The sequence below is a fragment of the Cataglyphis hispanica genome, chromosome 2 (assembly GCF_021464435.1).
Source record: "Cataglyphis hispanica isolate Lineage 1 chromosome 2, ULB_Chis1_1.0, whole genome shotgun sequence".
NCBI lineage: Eukaryota > Metazoa > Arthropoda > Insecta > Hymenoptera > Formicidae > Cataglyphis > Cataglyphis hispanica.
Window position 1 is genome coordinate 2578128 of NC_065955.1, and position 15755 is coordinate 2593882.

Genomic DNA, 15755 nt, shown 5'->3' on the forward strand with positions numbered 1-15755 from the left:
GAAACGTTAAAAAGTGTCGGCATTTTTTCGCCGAACGCCTTCATGGTGACGTTAGCGCGTTTCTTTTCTAGCTTAATGCAGTTCGTCTTTTACATACATGTCGCTATTCGAAAGAATGTACCAAAATTGCGAATAATCATCAATAGTCATTTTAATGAATCATTATATTATGATATAAATTATGCTATTAAGAGATTATAAACATATTAAATAAAAACAGTAAATTATTCGAATAGATATTAAAAATCTTTTTTTTAAGGCACATTAATATAAAGCATTATATTGTTTTGCCAAAAATATTCAATAATTCATATTTATCAAAGTAAAAAATATTTCATCATTTTTTTATTTTATTCTTTATCATTTTTATTTAAATCTATAATAAATTTAGCATTATTATGTCTTTGACAATCAATACGATTAAAACATAAATAATGTTATCCTTAAAAAAATTTTTGTTTAAATAGAATAGAGGGAAATGATAGAAAAGTAAGAAAGTTGGCTCGTAGCATCTTTTTTTTGACTTTGCGCATTCACACTTTAGTCGTTAAGGGAGGTTAGTTATACCGGTTGTGAGTTCACAAACAAATAAAGACCGGTTTCATCTCATTGAACCAATCTCCAGCACATCCGGGGACCGAGTTACGTAGCACGAAAGAGAGTACAGGCTTCGATAAAAATTCATCATTGTAAGGCGATATGCAAATTCGCTCTCTCTACTTACAATTAGTTAAATAAACTTCTTAACTTATTATTTGATGTATCTAATCATATAAAATATAAAATCAAAAATGTGTTCATATAATAATCAAATATAGAAAAAGAGAATAAAGTTAGTAAGCCCCTTAAAATTGTAGGAGAAATTATTTCTCGATCAAAAAAAGTCGATCTTTAAACAATAACGAGCTGATTTTTAAACCAATATTATACTTTTTTCTTTCCACAAAATTATCGAGGCGTGTGAAATAAAAACAAAAACTGCCCCGCCGCGAAATTACGTGTTTTCTTGCATGAGCACACTCGGCCGTCGAGAGTTCATCAACGGGAGAGTATGGAGAGAAGGAGCGGAGCAAAAGCGAACACCTGGTATCGTATCAAATATCGCGGTCACGTATACAAGGCAACGAAGTTTTCGGCTGTTTGTCGTATAATCGCGAAACTTACGATTATCGCCACCGTAGAACCTGGACCAAGGAGGGAACGACGACCGCACGCTAATGGCAACGTAAGCTGAATCTGGCGCAAAGACCGACCGACGTCGGCACGACCTACGTCGGCCGGTCCGACGAGCGAGCTCGTAAATTCAATTAGTCCGCGAATATCTTTAGGAGACTACAACGGGCAGCCGCGATCATCTTTCTCTACTTCTCTCGCGCGCGGACTCCTTCTTCTCCTTTCAGTCTCGTTCCCTCTCCGCACCTCTCGTCTCTTCTCTTTATCTCGACACCGAGCGGGAATTCGCCCACTTTTGTTCTTTGTTTCCTGGCACTTCCTTTCCTGGTCGTCTCCACCGCGCCTTTCCCTTTTCTTTCCTATACACTCGGATAGACATCCACCCTTCATTCTCCGCGCTGCTAACCATTCTTCATCGCATAGTCGCGAAGAAAAGAGACGAATAATTATTGCGAACTCTATATGGACATGCCACCTGAACCGTCCGAGAAAGATACGAATAAAAATTTAAGATCATTGTTATGTCGAGACGTTAATAAATTAAATTATACGCGAAATCACATATAATCTTAGATATATTTTGTTGAGACATGAGTATACAGACTGTAATTTCATTCGTTTTGAATCTGAGATGTCGAAACTGTTGAAAGCATTACATTAGAAATATAAAAATCATTCGTCTAAACATATCTCGTACTTCCACATATCTCGTTTGCAACGAAGCAATAGTGAATTGAAGTTATAAAGACAGTTTGAGAATGGGAATTGTTAGAATTACATACTAGGGAGGTATATAACGTTCGCGCTAGGCAATTTCAATAATACGAGGCCAGCGGCGAAGCCGAAGCACCGTGATTTCTGGATGCGGGAGCCAGTAGATGCCTCCCAGCTAAAAGAATAAGAAGGTTAAAGTGCCAAAGGAACGCGATACCGTAGCAAATAGTTAATTCGCACTTTGCGCGTACGCGAGATCTCTCCTCTCGCCACACAGGTCGAACTCGTCGGCGAGGAGTGTCTCGACATCGTAGAAATTCGTATCTCTCTAGCGCGATTCACTTCGGAAGGGGACTTTCGGGTGCTCCAAGGTGCTCCTGTTAACGTTCAACGACGTTTCTATCGTAAATTTCGATCGGCGAGAGAAGCACAACTTTATATGAGATATCATTTCATCACGGCTTCTGAATATCCGCGGCAAGAAATTAATCGATTAACGTGTTCTCATGGTCTTAATAAATGAATTGAACAATTTATCTAGATATGTAAGATATAAGTATGGGGAAGATAATCTATCCCCCCAAGTCCGATTTTCTCAAAGATACACGGAAAGCAAATCAAAAATATTTCAGAGAAAATAATCAATATTAAATTTAAGAGAAAAATTTAAGATTTTAAAAACTATAAGTGTTTTCCGATAAATTTTACTCTTACATTAATAATGTTGATGTTATAATTTATTATAAATCGAGAATTATTTTATTTAATTATCAAGCATGCAATTACTAAAAATAATTATCAGTCGCACAGCTAAAAAATAAAATCGTATCATAATTATGTCACAATTATAATTATCTCATCAGACTTATTTAATTATAATTATCTCATCAATCTTATTTCCAATTGAAATTATCATACATTTCTAAAAATGTCATTTTTTAATTTGATGTTATAAATATTATAAATATTATAATGATATTATAATGAAAACTATTTATCAGAGCACATTTACACACACGTTATCAGCTAATTATTAAAGCATAATTATCGATCTTGAAAAAACTAAAAGATATTGTGACATCATTACTTCACCTATAATTACTTTGATCGATTCTGTACGTGCAAACTGAAAGTGTGCCCATTCCAAAACGAGTTTGCGGATTGACGTTTTATCTCAGCTACTGACCGGCTCGATCAGGAAAAAAAAAAAAACATGATGAACAACCGACAGCAACCAGCCGGATGAATACACACAGTATACACATCCGGCCGACACTCGGCATCGCGAAAAACTTATATGCGATATAAGAATGATCAACAACATGCAAAAAAACGAGATCGAACTCCTTTGAGAGATGCGTGCAAGAGTTATCGGTCATCACTTCTTCGGGAATGATTTTCTGATTGTGCACTGAAATGATTACACTCAATTGAATTCGGCTCGAAATTTTGTTAACAACCGCGAAAAGCAAAAAAAATCATAGGAATAATCAATCAAAGCATGATCTCTTCCATTACCCGAAAGGAACATCGATGATTAAAGATAAAGAGTTAAATAGGAAATCTTATCCACATTCCAAATCTCGTAAAATAAATTTCTCTAGAGTAAAAGAGACAGCAATAAGATGCCTCGATAAGTACGGTAGTAAAATGAATTTTTACATTTGGACGTGTTATCTCATTTCTAATTATTTTTATTTTTTTTTTTTTTTTCTAAAATCCATTAATCCTGAATTTTTTAAAATAATTACGTATGACATTTTATTCTTACATTTTTGCATTTAATGGGTAACTACAATTAATTGCAGAAGAAACGTTGTCAGGGGGGACGTCCGATACGATTGTCGCTATTAAGTCATATATCCTTTTAGCGGCGCATTAAAAATTCAACGATCATTAATATTTCCTCGCGTTTTATCCTCCTATGTTAGCCTCTGAATGATAACACCTCCACCATCGTAAGCGCCGGCATATAATTATCATCTGTATACACGGCGTCATTTTCATAATTGAACATTTTTACGTAAGGCTGGAGGGGAAAAGAGATCAGAATGTATAATAAAGCTTCTTGCATTAAACCCACTCGCGCGCGGCTATTCCGTGCACCATTCGTAATTCGAGCTATCTGTATATTAAAACAAGCATATCGTTTAGCTGCCTACGTTAAGAATTTCGTAATTGTATACCTCATGTTATAGGATTTCCTGTTGTTTCTACATTGAAGTTATATTCCAGTATTACTTAAGGGTATTAACTTCCTTGCAGCGCGACAATTGCTGCAGACCTCGATGAAGATCGCCGGCATCTATATATCAACATGTGATGCGGGATTAAAACTTGGATTATACGATCTAACATCGTCATCAAGTTTAATCGAACAGATGCGAGCTTTGTGGTAATTTTGTCCTGCATAATTGCGACATCCGATAATAACATCTGCTCCGTCAACGGGATAAATCGATAGTATCCGCATAACGGTTGCTGTAAATTTCCAGACTCACGAAAATAACATTAAATATAGAAAAGGAAAATAAGCGCGTTAAAGGCAATACACGTCGCCAATTTCACTAAACAAATGATTCTTAAATGATTATTGTTATTAAGCGATCAAGAAGGAAATCCGCTTCGACAAGAGAATCAGAAGCATTATTCCAGGGAGCCTTCTATAAACTTTCATAAACTTTCGCGAGGACGATAAAATAAATAATCGCCGCCCGGTAAGAATAAGAAACGCGAAGAAAACCGCCGGTCATGGTACACGATGTTGTTCTCCCGCGATACGAATCTGCCATTTTCTCATGAAAGCAGACAAACACATCTCTGTCTAGAGCCGCGACTCCACCCACGGAGTCTCTCGTACGTAATACCGATTGCGAAATTCACGACGATGTCTTACGTAACGCGCGCGCGCGGTCTCTCTCATTTTCGCGCTATTGTTCTCTCGTCGGGTGCCATTGTCGCCCGTATGAAGAGACAGGCCGCGCATAGGTAAATAGAGATCGCGCGATTTCGAATTATGCATCGTGTAAAACGCATTTACACGCGGTCGCTCGTAAATACGCGTCGAGCGTCCCACGAGCTTCTAAGCTCGAGACGATTAATATCGTCGTGTTGTGTTACACGCACGCACACACACGCACAGTACGATTTCGTAAACCGTCGCGTAAATGGAACACATGGGCCGGCTGGGTCACACCACTCGTCGCACCACTCCGTGCAAATTAAATCAACGTGCCTATTAAAATGAAGTTTATGGCAAATGTTTAGAAAGTAGCTGTGGGACATATATAAAACCGTTGATGAAACGCATGCATTATTAAAGATTTAACCATTGCACGCCTTGTGCAAAAAGCTTGCAGCATGTATCAACGACTTTTTGACGAATACATAAATATATTCGACCGCATATTTATCAAATTAGCATATCTCTGAGAGATCGACGAATATATACTTGAAGTCTGAAAAGGTTTCTCCGTATTGTATGTATATCCATACATTATATTTATTATTGTTTTTATCAATTATTTTTAACTATTTAAAGGCTTTTTCCTCTCCCAAAAGAAATAATTATCCCGGACAATGCAATGACCAGTCTCTTTTAATAATTATATAATTTGTCACTCAACCTGCTACTAAATTTAGAAAATTATTTAATTTATTTTTTTCTAATATTAGAAATTTTCCAAAGAATCAACGTGCTCTATCTTTATATAAATATTGTATTATTTAATAAAAAAGGAATATTTTTCTCTCTCTTTCTTTTGTGCAACAACTGTTGTATTTTTTCCTCCCTTCGGTCCCTCTTTCGTTTTTCTCTTTCGACTGCATAATCTCCCAGTTTCGCCCTAAAAGGTCAAAGATACTAAACGAGACGGAAAACCGGTCAGACGCAATAAAGCTCGTGTTTTAATTCCGCACTTATGCCACTCTCTGCAGCATAGCCGAATTTAAAAATCGCGACTTACACACCTGCATTTACTGCGCAATAAAACAGTGTCGGGCCTCTAATATCGCGCATCCGCCGACCGAAGTTTCCAGTTGAAGCATCGGCATTTAAGACTAGCAACTGTAAAACGGCTATAAGAGTGAAGAAGTTGTGAGAAGAATCCATTAAGGAATATTTAAAGCCATCGGCAATTGCCATTTTCCAAAACACTACCTGCGCTATATTTCCCTTTGTTTCATTTACGACACTCGATTATATCTATTAACGTACATACACTTTACAATAACAACCAGTGTCTGTGTCTAGTGTGAGGCTTGTAAGTGTGAAATTTTATTACCGGATCCAATAAAACACAATACTCTATATTTTTATACCATAAAACAAACAAAAAATATAAAAAAAAAATAGATTTTTTTATATCTAATGCGATGAAATCACACTGTTAAACGTTAACTAACTTGTTGTTGCAGTCAAGTTTTAAAAATTTTGAAGATGGACCAAAAAACAGTCCGAAACTTACATTTTTAAAATATACATTTATTAAAATATAAAAATAATAAATTTGCGCATCTATATTCGCGCCTTAGCTCTCATTTGCCAATTTTTCCACAAATATAAATATTTTATCATAATTATTCAATTTATAATATTTATTATATACATATTTATTAAACGCGTAATCATAAGTTAACTTAAAATAAATATTTATTACTAAATCATAAGTTAAATTAAGTACTGGAGTAGAAAAAATTGACTGATTAAAGTTAATCTAATAAAAAAAATAAAGAATTTCAAAATATAATTCTAAATTGAGAAGATTATCTTACTATATTTCGAAAATCAATCTAAAAAATGAAATCTTGAAATTATAGAAAAATCCGATTTTGTACAAAGCTATTTCAATAAGCACATTTTTTGCACGATCATGTAAACAAGATCATATAAACAAGAAAGCGATGTACATAATTTTCAGATAATAATATTTGAGAACAATATATCTAATTTCGAGATTTTCTTTTCCTTTTTGCATCCCTTTGATAATAGCTGATATAATTAATATAGTAAGATTTGTGAGCAAAGGATGCATTCTAAAGAGAAAAACAAAGAGAAGAAAAGAGTGCAGATCTACCCACTAGTTTAATAAAATAATCGTGCATTGTGCATAATGTTAGGTTTCTCCTTAGACGCGCTTCAAAATTCGCCAGCAGTTAAGTTTTTATCTACTTTATCAATTTCGACATTGTGTTTAACGATCGGCGCGACGCGATGATGATATGATCATTCGATATATCAGAAAGTAGAGACTTGTCAGAGGCAGGTGTACAAAGTAAAGGACATCATAATCTGAGATCTCTCCGTGTTTTATCGTCGTCGACGCCGCGACCAAAGCCATCGGACCGAGACAACAAGCGACAGTTCGCCCGGTCTCAATACGTCATTTTAGCTTGTGTAGAGAATGAATAGGACGCGAAAAGGTGACTGGTGGATCACGATGAAGACAGACAAAAAATTGTATCATTATAATTAATCTCGTATCTTATACGTGTATAATAACTGCAACTACGAAGACCTACGAGATTCATTTTGTCGACACTGATATCATATTGATTAACGATGCGACATATCTAGAAAAAATGGATATTGGTAATATGATCCGTGATATCGCGCGTAATATCATAACATTCGTCGGAACCGATAAAGTAATACGTAAAAAGATGATACGCAAATTATAAATTATAAATTTTTCATATTTCAAATTTTTCATATTCAAAAGATAAAGGAATTATTATTTAATGAGTTATATTCATTATCATTATCATAATTATTTCATTAGATATGTATATCCGATATTACCTGATGTACATTATTGCGAATGACATATTCTATTATTGCGATACTTATCATTTTATATAAAAGATATTACGTAATGATAATATGTAGAAGACGATTATAATAAATTCATAAATATCGTTAAAAATGTACGCTTCATACAAAATATTATTTCAACAAATTCGTACAAAGTCTTACTTCAATATAAATATGTAATTATATTGTAAAATAATCAATATAAAATAAAACGTTTTTTACGTGAAATTTTTTAGAAAAAAATTGAAGAAAAGAGAAATAATCTTATTATACACAGTAATTTTGCATTAAAAAAAAAATGTAAAAATAAGAAAATATAAAAAATATTAAAAAGTATAAAAAGATATAAAATCTCATTTTATATTAAAAAATATATTATTCAAACTAAAAATCCTAAAAAGCCTAACCGTTATAACACGCACTCTGAGAAAAGATCTAGGATCAGAAAGGAAGAAAGGCGTGTTGGAATAACCTAAAAAAAAATGGGAAGAAGCCATAAAATTCTGATATACGATGGATTCTAGTAGTCGATACCACCCGTATCCGGTGTACAGGAAAATAAAAGAATGCAAACGTCGGTCGCCGAGAATCTATCTGGTTAATGCCATTGTGCCGTCGCATTCACTGGATTCACGACACTTCCGGTCAGCAATACCACGCCATTTATCGTTTAATTAGGGACCAGAACACTTGGGTATGTAAGTTATTCCCTTTGTTTTATAAGGTAACACACAACTGTGTACCGTTTCTTTTTTCTCTTTCTCATGGGCCGTGCTATCTGTTCAACGACCGCGATGATTGTCGGGATTCTCGCAAAATATCGTTTCCTCGCGCATCCTGCTATTCCTATTTATTTCAGTTTAGCGAGAAAAATAGATGTCCTTGGATTACAAACTGTGCGATCACTCCTATTTTACAAGTTACAGCTCGAACAATGACTATACATGGATAATATCCGTACATTATTGCTAATAATAACATTTTAATATTCTCTGAAATTTAATTTGTATTATCTCATTTTATATGCATATAAAAAAACATACGTAACAAATCTCTCAAATTGCCGAATATTAATTAATTGTAATTATAATACTTTTATCTTTGATCTGCTATTTTTGGAAAGAGAATATTTTCGATTTTTATAATAACAAGTAATATTTTTCCAACATTTTTTAATTATCAAGAAAAATACACGAAAACATAGAAGAATACGAGAGATAAATAGAATTGTGATTTAGCTATCCGTTATTATTTGATATAGATCATTTAATTTAAAATACTTTTTAAAGAATATTTAACGTATAAAGTGATATCGAACAAATAACTACATCACTTTTAGATATATGAAACATGGTCTGCTTTCATTGACAAAAATGATAAATGCTTCATCTCTCCGGACAATCTCGAAGTTAATTGGCAGACGAAAACATCTAATCGAGACGCTTAATTACAGGTTCTCCTGATCGTCTTATTCAGATTATTGTCTTTTTTTTTATCACGTCATGAACCTCTTTTCATTTCTGCACTTCCTAGCCGCAATATTCGATCTTAATTATCTTCGCAGCCGATTAATTGGGATTAAAGAATATATCCAGCAGCAGCAGTATTTTTAAAAATACGATAATTGAAACATTTCATTTTGTTCTGTAATTCTGATCATTTTAATTAATTTGCAATTTCAAACGAGAAAACGTTATTATTACTATAATTTTGTTATGTTATTATTTGTTTTGTTAGTATTTTTTCATTTAGCTAAATATTATTAACGTTAATTATAATAAATTTTAGCGATACTTGATGAAACAGAAATGTTTATCCTAAATTTATATTCAATAAATAACTATGCTAAACTTTATTAAAATTATACGTGTATATTATATGCATATTATGTGTCATATATGTGTACATTAAATTATTTAAATTATTTGTTGAAAAATTGGCAAACGCGGATGATACGTTATGAATTTCTTTTTCTTGTTTGATAATCGAAGTAGACTTATATTATTAAAGTTAAAACTTAAAGTTAAATTAACTTACTATTTGTTTTCTTTTACGAGAAAAATTCTGAACAAGCATGCTTATTGTTAAAATTTAACTACTTCGATTGATTTATCGATTCTTAAAAGCGAGGATTGTCTCAAACATCGCGCAGAAGCTGCGGCTTGAAGCCGAGCATAATAAATTATGCATCGCTCGTTCTTCTGACATTAAAAGTCAACGACGAGCATTGTCTCCGATAGCTATTGGAAGCGCACTTACAATCATTGTCGGCGAGTAAGCGTGACCGTCTATTCCCGATAATAAATAATTGTTTCTATTTAGTACGAGCTAACCTCGATTCTCGATATAGAAATTGTCATCACTTTTTCTTCAGAAATTAATCATGTGATATAGATTTTGAAAAAAAAAAAACAATAAAATAATCAAATAAATATAATCTTAAAATTAGAAAACAAAGAAGATAGTCATCTTTGCGGATCATTCATATACGTCGCACGCTCTTTCTCTTTAGCATGCAATTAATTGACTCGCATGTCACGCTTAATGTCACGTATAATTCTCACGATATCACGTATTCTCATAGAGACACTCTTTTATAATTAATTTTTTTATATATAGGCAAAAACTTTGTATGTAATATTAAATGATATAACTATTATTATATAAGTAACTGTTATATTGTATTAAAACTGTGTATTATATATTAATGTAGGCACACTCAATCATTTGCATTATACAAATTAATACAGTTAAGCATATAAATAGGCACACGCAGTCAGAGAAGACAGGTGTGAAATCATTGACAAGTGTCAACAATTCACATCCGTTCTTTTGTATCCTTCATATTTGCGACATTATGTTTAGATACAATTATTGGCTAATTCTTTTTCTCTTTCTGTCTAGCCAATTAAATCATAAGATTTAAAAAATTTTAAATACTTTGACAATATCGTATTCTTTGTTAAAATAAAATTGATTTGTGAATAAAATAAATTAAAAAATTCACATGTTTTGTATCTATATGCCAAAGTTAAATGTCGATAATTTTTTTTTAAGTTCTATTAATTATTACATAATTATACGTGGAACTAGCAATATAGTTCGATAATTTAATTAAAATATGATAGATTTGTATTATCATTGACTGACATAAGAAACGATTAACAATGTTTAACATAAATGATCTCCAAGACAATTAACGATACTATAAATAACCCATTTCTCCTCAATATCGCAATAGATAAGAATCGCGATAATGATTATCTTTGCCTGAATTCACATGTGTCGTCTGTCCACGTGAACTGTGAATATCTAATTATGCTTATTCGACATCATCTGTCGCTTAGCGGGATGTCATATAGATAACACCATCCGCCCAATATAAACGCCACCTGTAAAATTTTGCTACTTGGGGCGTGTTAATATGTCATTTCAATAAATATATTCTGACGAAGTAAGCATATATATATATATCAGAGATAATTCTGACTCTGTCGCTATCTCTTCTTTAGACATATCTTATATATTTGTTTCATCAGTTGGATATATTTATAAAAATTAAATTTGTATTTTGCAAATTTTTTGAATTTCCACTTTTTTTTACATATACACATCGATAATTTCTATTACCTGAACACAATCGGATTGCTCCAAAATCATAGCCGCTAGATAAAATATACTATAATATCTGATTAAATAAATTTTTAATTTTATTTTTCTTTTTTAATATTTTTTTACACAAGTTTCGACTTAAAAAGTTATATATAATTTTTTCTCACTGCTCGTCTAGTTAATAAATAATTAGTATGCTCGGCGGTTCAAGCCGTAGCTCCCGCATTAAATTAAACAATTTCTGGAGTAGATCAGATTTTACCGTCTCGTAAATTAAACATTTATGAGAATTAATGTAATTGCAAGTGTTCCAAGTTGCGTAAACGTGGAAAAAACAAGTTTAAATTCTTGCAGTTACCTAATAACTTAGCAATGGCACAAGAATGCATACACGATTGATTGCAATCGAACGTGATAGTAACAAAAAGAAAAAGAAAAATGTATTCTTTTTTTTTTGGTTTTATCTCTAACATTTGATTTTATCTCTTTCTTATAAAACAAGCTTTATAAACGACTCACCCGTATTTAGCGCATCACTTTTATCGCAATGTTTTTTTTTTTACTTGTCACCGGTTTGCCTGTATGTTGAGAATAACCGACAGGTGGTACCTATCGGCGCAAAAATTCAAAAAAGAAGAATTAAATATCATCATATTTCTCTCTTGTCATCATAACATTCGTAGGGACATAAAGACAACTCCGAACGTCCCAAACAACCAATTATATCCCTTAGAATTCTAAGCTTTCTCACATTCGCCGAAATAAAAATGTTCTGCCAAATACCATTATGGTCAACGATATTTCAGTCTTATTATTTTGCGCATTAATGTAATTGATATTATTAATTCGACGTTGCATAAATTACGCATAAATTTCCAGAAGACAGAAAGAGGAAAAAAAAACATTTCCAAGCAAAAGATCATATCTAACGATGCAATTAATAAATTTGAATTCGAATACATTATACTAATGTGATTGTACTGTGTAACATTGCCATTATATCTCTAATCGATGAAATATTTATTAATTCATTTCTTGTTAATGCAGTTAATACAGTTTCACAGCATAAGCAATGTTGAATGTCGCACATTTAAAAATTTTAATTGCATGTATAATTATACAATATAATAGTTTTTTTTTTACGCAACAAGATTTACACGAAATAGCAAACAATCATATTTCTTTAGAAATATATTTCTACATTCCAGACAATTTTGATTAAAAATATATATAAAATCCTATGATTATCCAAATAGCAGCTTCTCGTAGTATGATCAATTTACGTACACTGATATAATTGATGATTCATAATGTGCTCGGGCACTATCGCGTTTTCCCGGAATCTTAAAGCAATATTATATGCTTAAAGAAACTCGGGCGGCAGAGCGGAATGACGATCAATTACAGTGAATTTTCCTTAATTAATTGCACGCCACGCTGGCCGGGCCGTCGCGTGCTCGAGAGAGGCACCGCGATAAATACCGAGCGCTCCATGGAAAGGCCGTAATCGATTCGTCACCGTCCGTTCGAGAATCATGCAGGAGGTCTCTTTTGCTCGATCGTATAATCACATCTCGATGCGGTAAAGCGAAAAAACTGCGTCTCCTAGCATGACGGAAAAGGCTAATGCGTTCAAGTAACATACTCTGCCTTCAAACGATTATACGGTCCGACAAGAGAAAAAAAGTAAAGTCAGTTTCGTTGCGTTAGAGAAAAATTAATGTTTTATTTTTGTTATTGTAATAGAGTGGTGAATGTTCTGCCGGCATTTCTGTTTTTATACAGAAAACAGTTGGCGACGATTATATTCGCAGGGAATCATCTAAACAATGAATCCACTTGAAATTATTCTTGAAGAATTTGAGAGTATTAACAAAACTGGCTCCCCTTTCCCCGGATTTAATTTAATGCCCGCTGATAGTACAATGACAGTGACAAATTTACCGTGTACCTTATTTATCACTGGTACGAAGAAGAAGAATGGCGATGGCACAGAAGGCGTGCAATCGGTAAGCAAAGAATAATTTATTCTCGCGAAACACAGTTCACAAGGTTAATCGAATACTCGTGTCGCGGACGGTTTAGCGTCCTGGTGCTAACCACCATGGAGACGTTTAGTTGCTCGAGAGTGCCGTCCTTCTCTCGTCTCACAATACGTACGCAAGTCGCGGGTATCGTTAGGACCAAGTCAACGTGAATAACCAACGATCGCGTGTCCGCCTACGAGATAAGGCGGATTGTTTGTCAAAGCCTTGCCGATTCGTCTTGCCGTGCCAACTTCAACAGACGTATATTGTCGCCTCGCCCACGTGCATATGAACGAGATTTCCTCTCCACACCATGTGTCATCGCTTGCTTCCTCACGAGGATGCATTCATTTATTCTATACCGCTGTACAGCTGTTTGAAATGCGAGGAAAGTATATTCTGCATAATGACAAATGCATAATAATATGATGCGTGTAAAATTTCTATGATGCACTTCGATTTTCTTTTTCGTGTAATTATTAAATCAGCTGCGCGAAATTTTGTTCTAAAAATTATGAAAAATTTGATGAAAGATAAACTTCATACAATAAACATATATATATATATATATATATATATATATATATATATATATATACACAAACTAAAAGTAATAAATTAACTTGTCATCTTTTTTTGTTCATCATGTTTTCTCGTATGCTTGTTGTAAAGAAGCCGTACGTAAATCTCTCAAGTAGGCTACTATGAAGTTTATTAACGTAACATATGTGTATTTGTATTATATGAGGAGTGCTATATCCGCGTATTGCAAATTTAAAGTATCGTTTGCGCGAATGCGAGACATTACGACTCTACTGAAAGATTAAAGTTTATTTACATCTCCATGTTAATTATCATTCGAGCAAACAGTATCAGTATTATTAAACTGATTTTAATTAATATTTTATCTTTTCGATATGCTTAATATTATATATATATTATAATATTCATATTCTTAATCACAATGTTATTAAAATGCATAATATTATTATCTAATACGCAATTACTTGCAACAAATATTTAATTTTAAGTAGAAATATTTATGATATATGGTATTCAGAGAAAAAAATATAAGTATTTATCACAGAATATAAAATAAAATTTATTTCTAAACGCATTTCTAAAACGCAAAATATAATAATTTATATATAAAATAATATTGTAAAGTGAAATCATGGAAAGGGCAATCCTTTCTTTCCTTTCAATGACAGTTAATTATAGATTATATATCAGCTGTAAAGTAAAATTAATAAAATACATGAAGCTAATTGAAGTGATTCATTTCCAATTAAATATCATACAATCTTCATGATCTAGCATTTCCAGGAAACTAAGTTAGACATATCACGACATCGAGACAGAAATATCGATCCTTTCGTTAACTTTTTGGATAAAATACGAACTGAATGTTAGCCGCAAGGAACATGATGAAGTAAATTCCGTTGCGGAAGAATAGTGAAGACATATGGTGTCACTTTCCTTGTTATTATAAACGTTGCTTTAAGTTACAAGAAATTATGCACTAGCCACAGATGCGAGCCGTCAGCTGAGCTGTCAGCCGCTAATGGCAGCATCATACATTCTAAGTGACGTAGCGCTGCGAGGTAATTATTATTAATAGTAGCTCGTATATTCAGCAAACAGAAGTAGAGATCACTTCAAAATGCGCATACCTAGAACTAATTTTGTGTCACGTATATTGTTAGTCGAGTAATTGTACGAAGTAAAGAATTGGGATTTATGAACAGGCTCCCAGCAAAAATGCAAATCGTGATATGGTTGTTAAGTTTCATAAAGCTGCTGTGAATGAGAACACCATAATATCACTTTTTTATTAGAGTATAAAATTAAATATATCAAGCCAATAATAATTAATTTCAAGAATATTATTAATTTCAAGAATATAATTAATGATTATAACAAATTGAGCTTTACAATTAAATTTTCGCATTAAAAAGTTTACATTTTAAATTCATCAAAAAAATGGCTGTTGAAAAAAATCTCTATCTCTAAAAATATTTCTAAAGACAGATTGCAGTTGTTTTACGATAAGATGTATATACTTATATAATTTTCGTATTATATTTTCAAACGTGAGAAAGAGTTAAACACTTTCGAGACTCGTTTCGAAATTCAGGTCGCACATTGCGCTTTTCCCCTTCCGAGAATCTACATCAGGTTCCACTGGGAGGAATTCAAGATTTACAGCATAACTTAATCTACTCGCAACTTGAAAAGGGTGATTGTAGATCATTCAGATTAACTGTGAAATTTATTAATAGAGTTAAAAAAAAGCGGCGATATCATTATCATCATACGTGATACTCGCACGGTAGCTTATCATCAGAATATTTGACCGCGAAACATCGAAAGTAAAGATCTAACTGCATTAAAAATGATATCATAATAAAATATAC

The 15755-nt window shown here is 32.8% G+C and overlaps 1 protein-coding gene and 1 long non-coding RNA gene across 5 annotated transcripts in view; both read right to left on the reverse strand.

Annotated features, from left to right (window-relative positions):
- Positions 1-1303, reverse strand: part of LOC126856585 (uncharacterized) — a 136186-nt gene extending 134883 nt beyond the window's left edge. Inside the window, exon 1 of the long non-coding RNA XR_007688374.1 lies at positions 1165-1303. This is a non-coding gene — a long non-coding RNA (uncharacterized LOC126856585). The remainder of the gene's footprint in view (positions 1-1164) is intronic.
- The window catches only part of LOC126856527 (UPF0489 protein C5orf22 homolog), a 569513-nt gene that overhangs the window by 540109 nt on the left and 13649 nt on the right, over positions 1-15755 (reverse strand). The window lies entirely within an intron of this gene.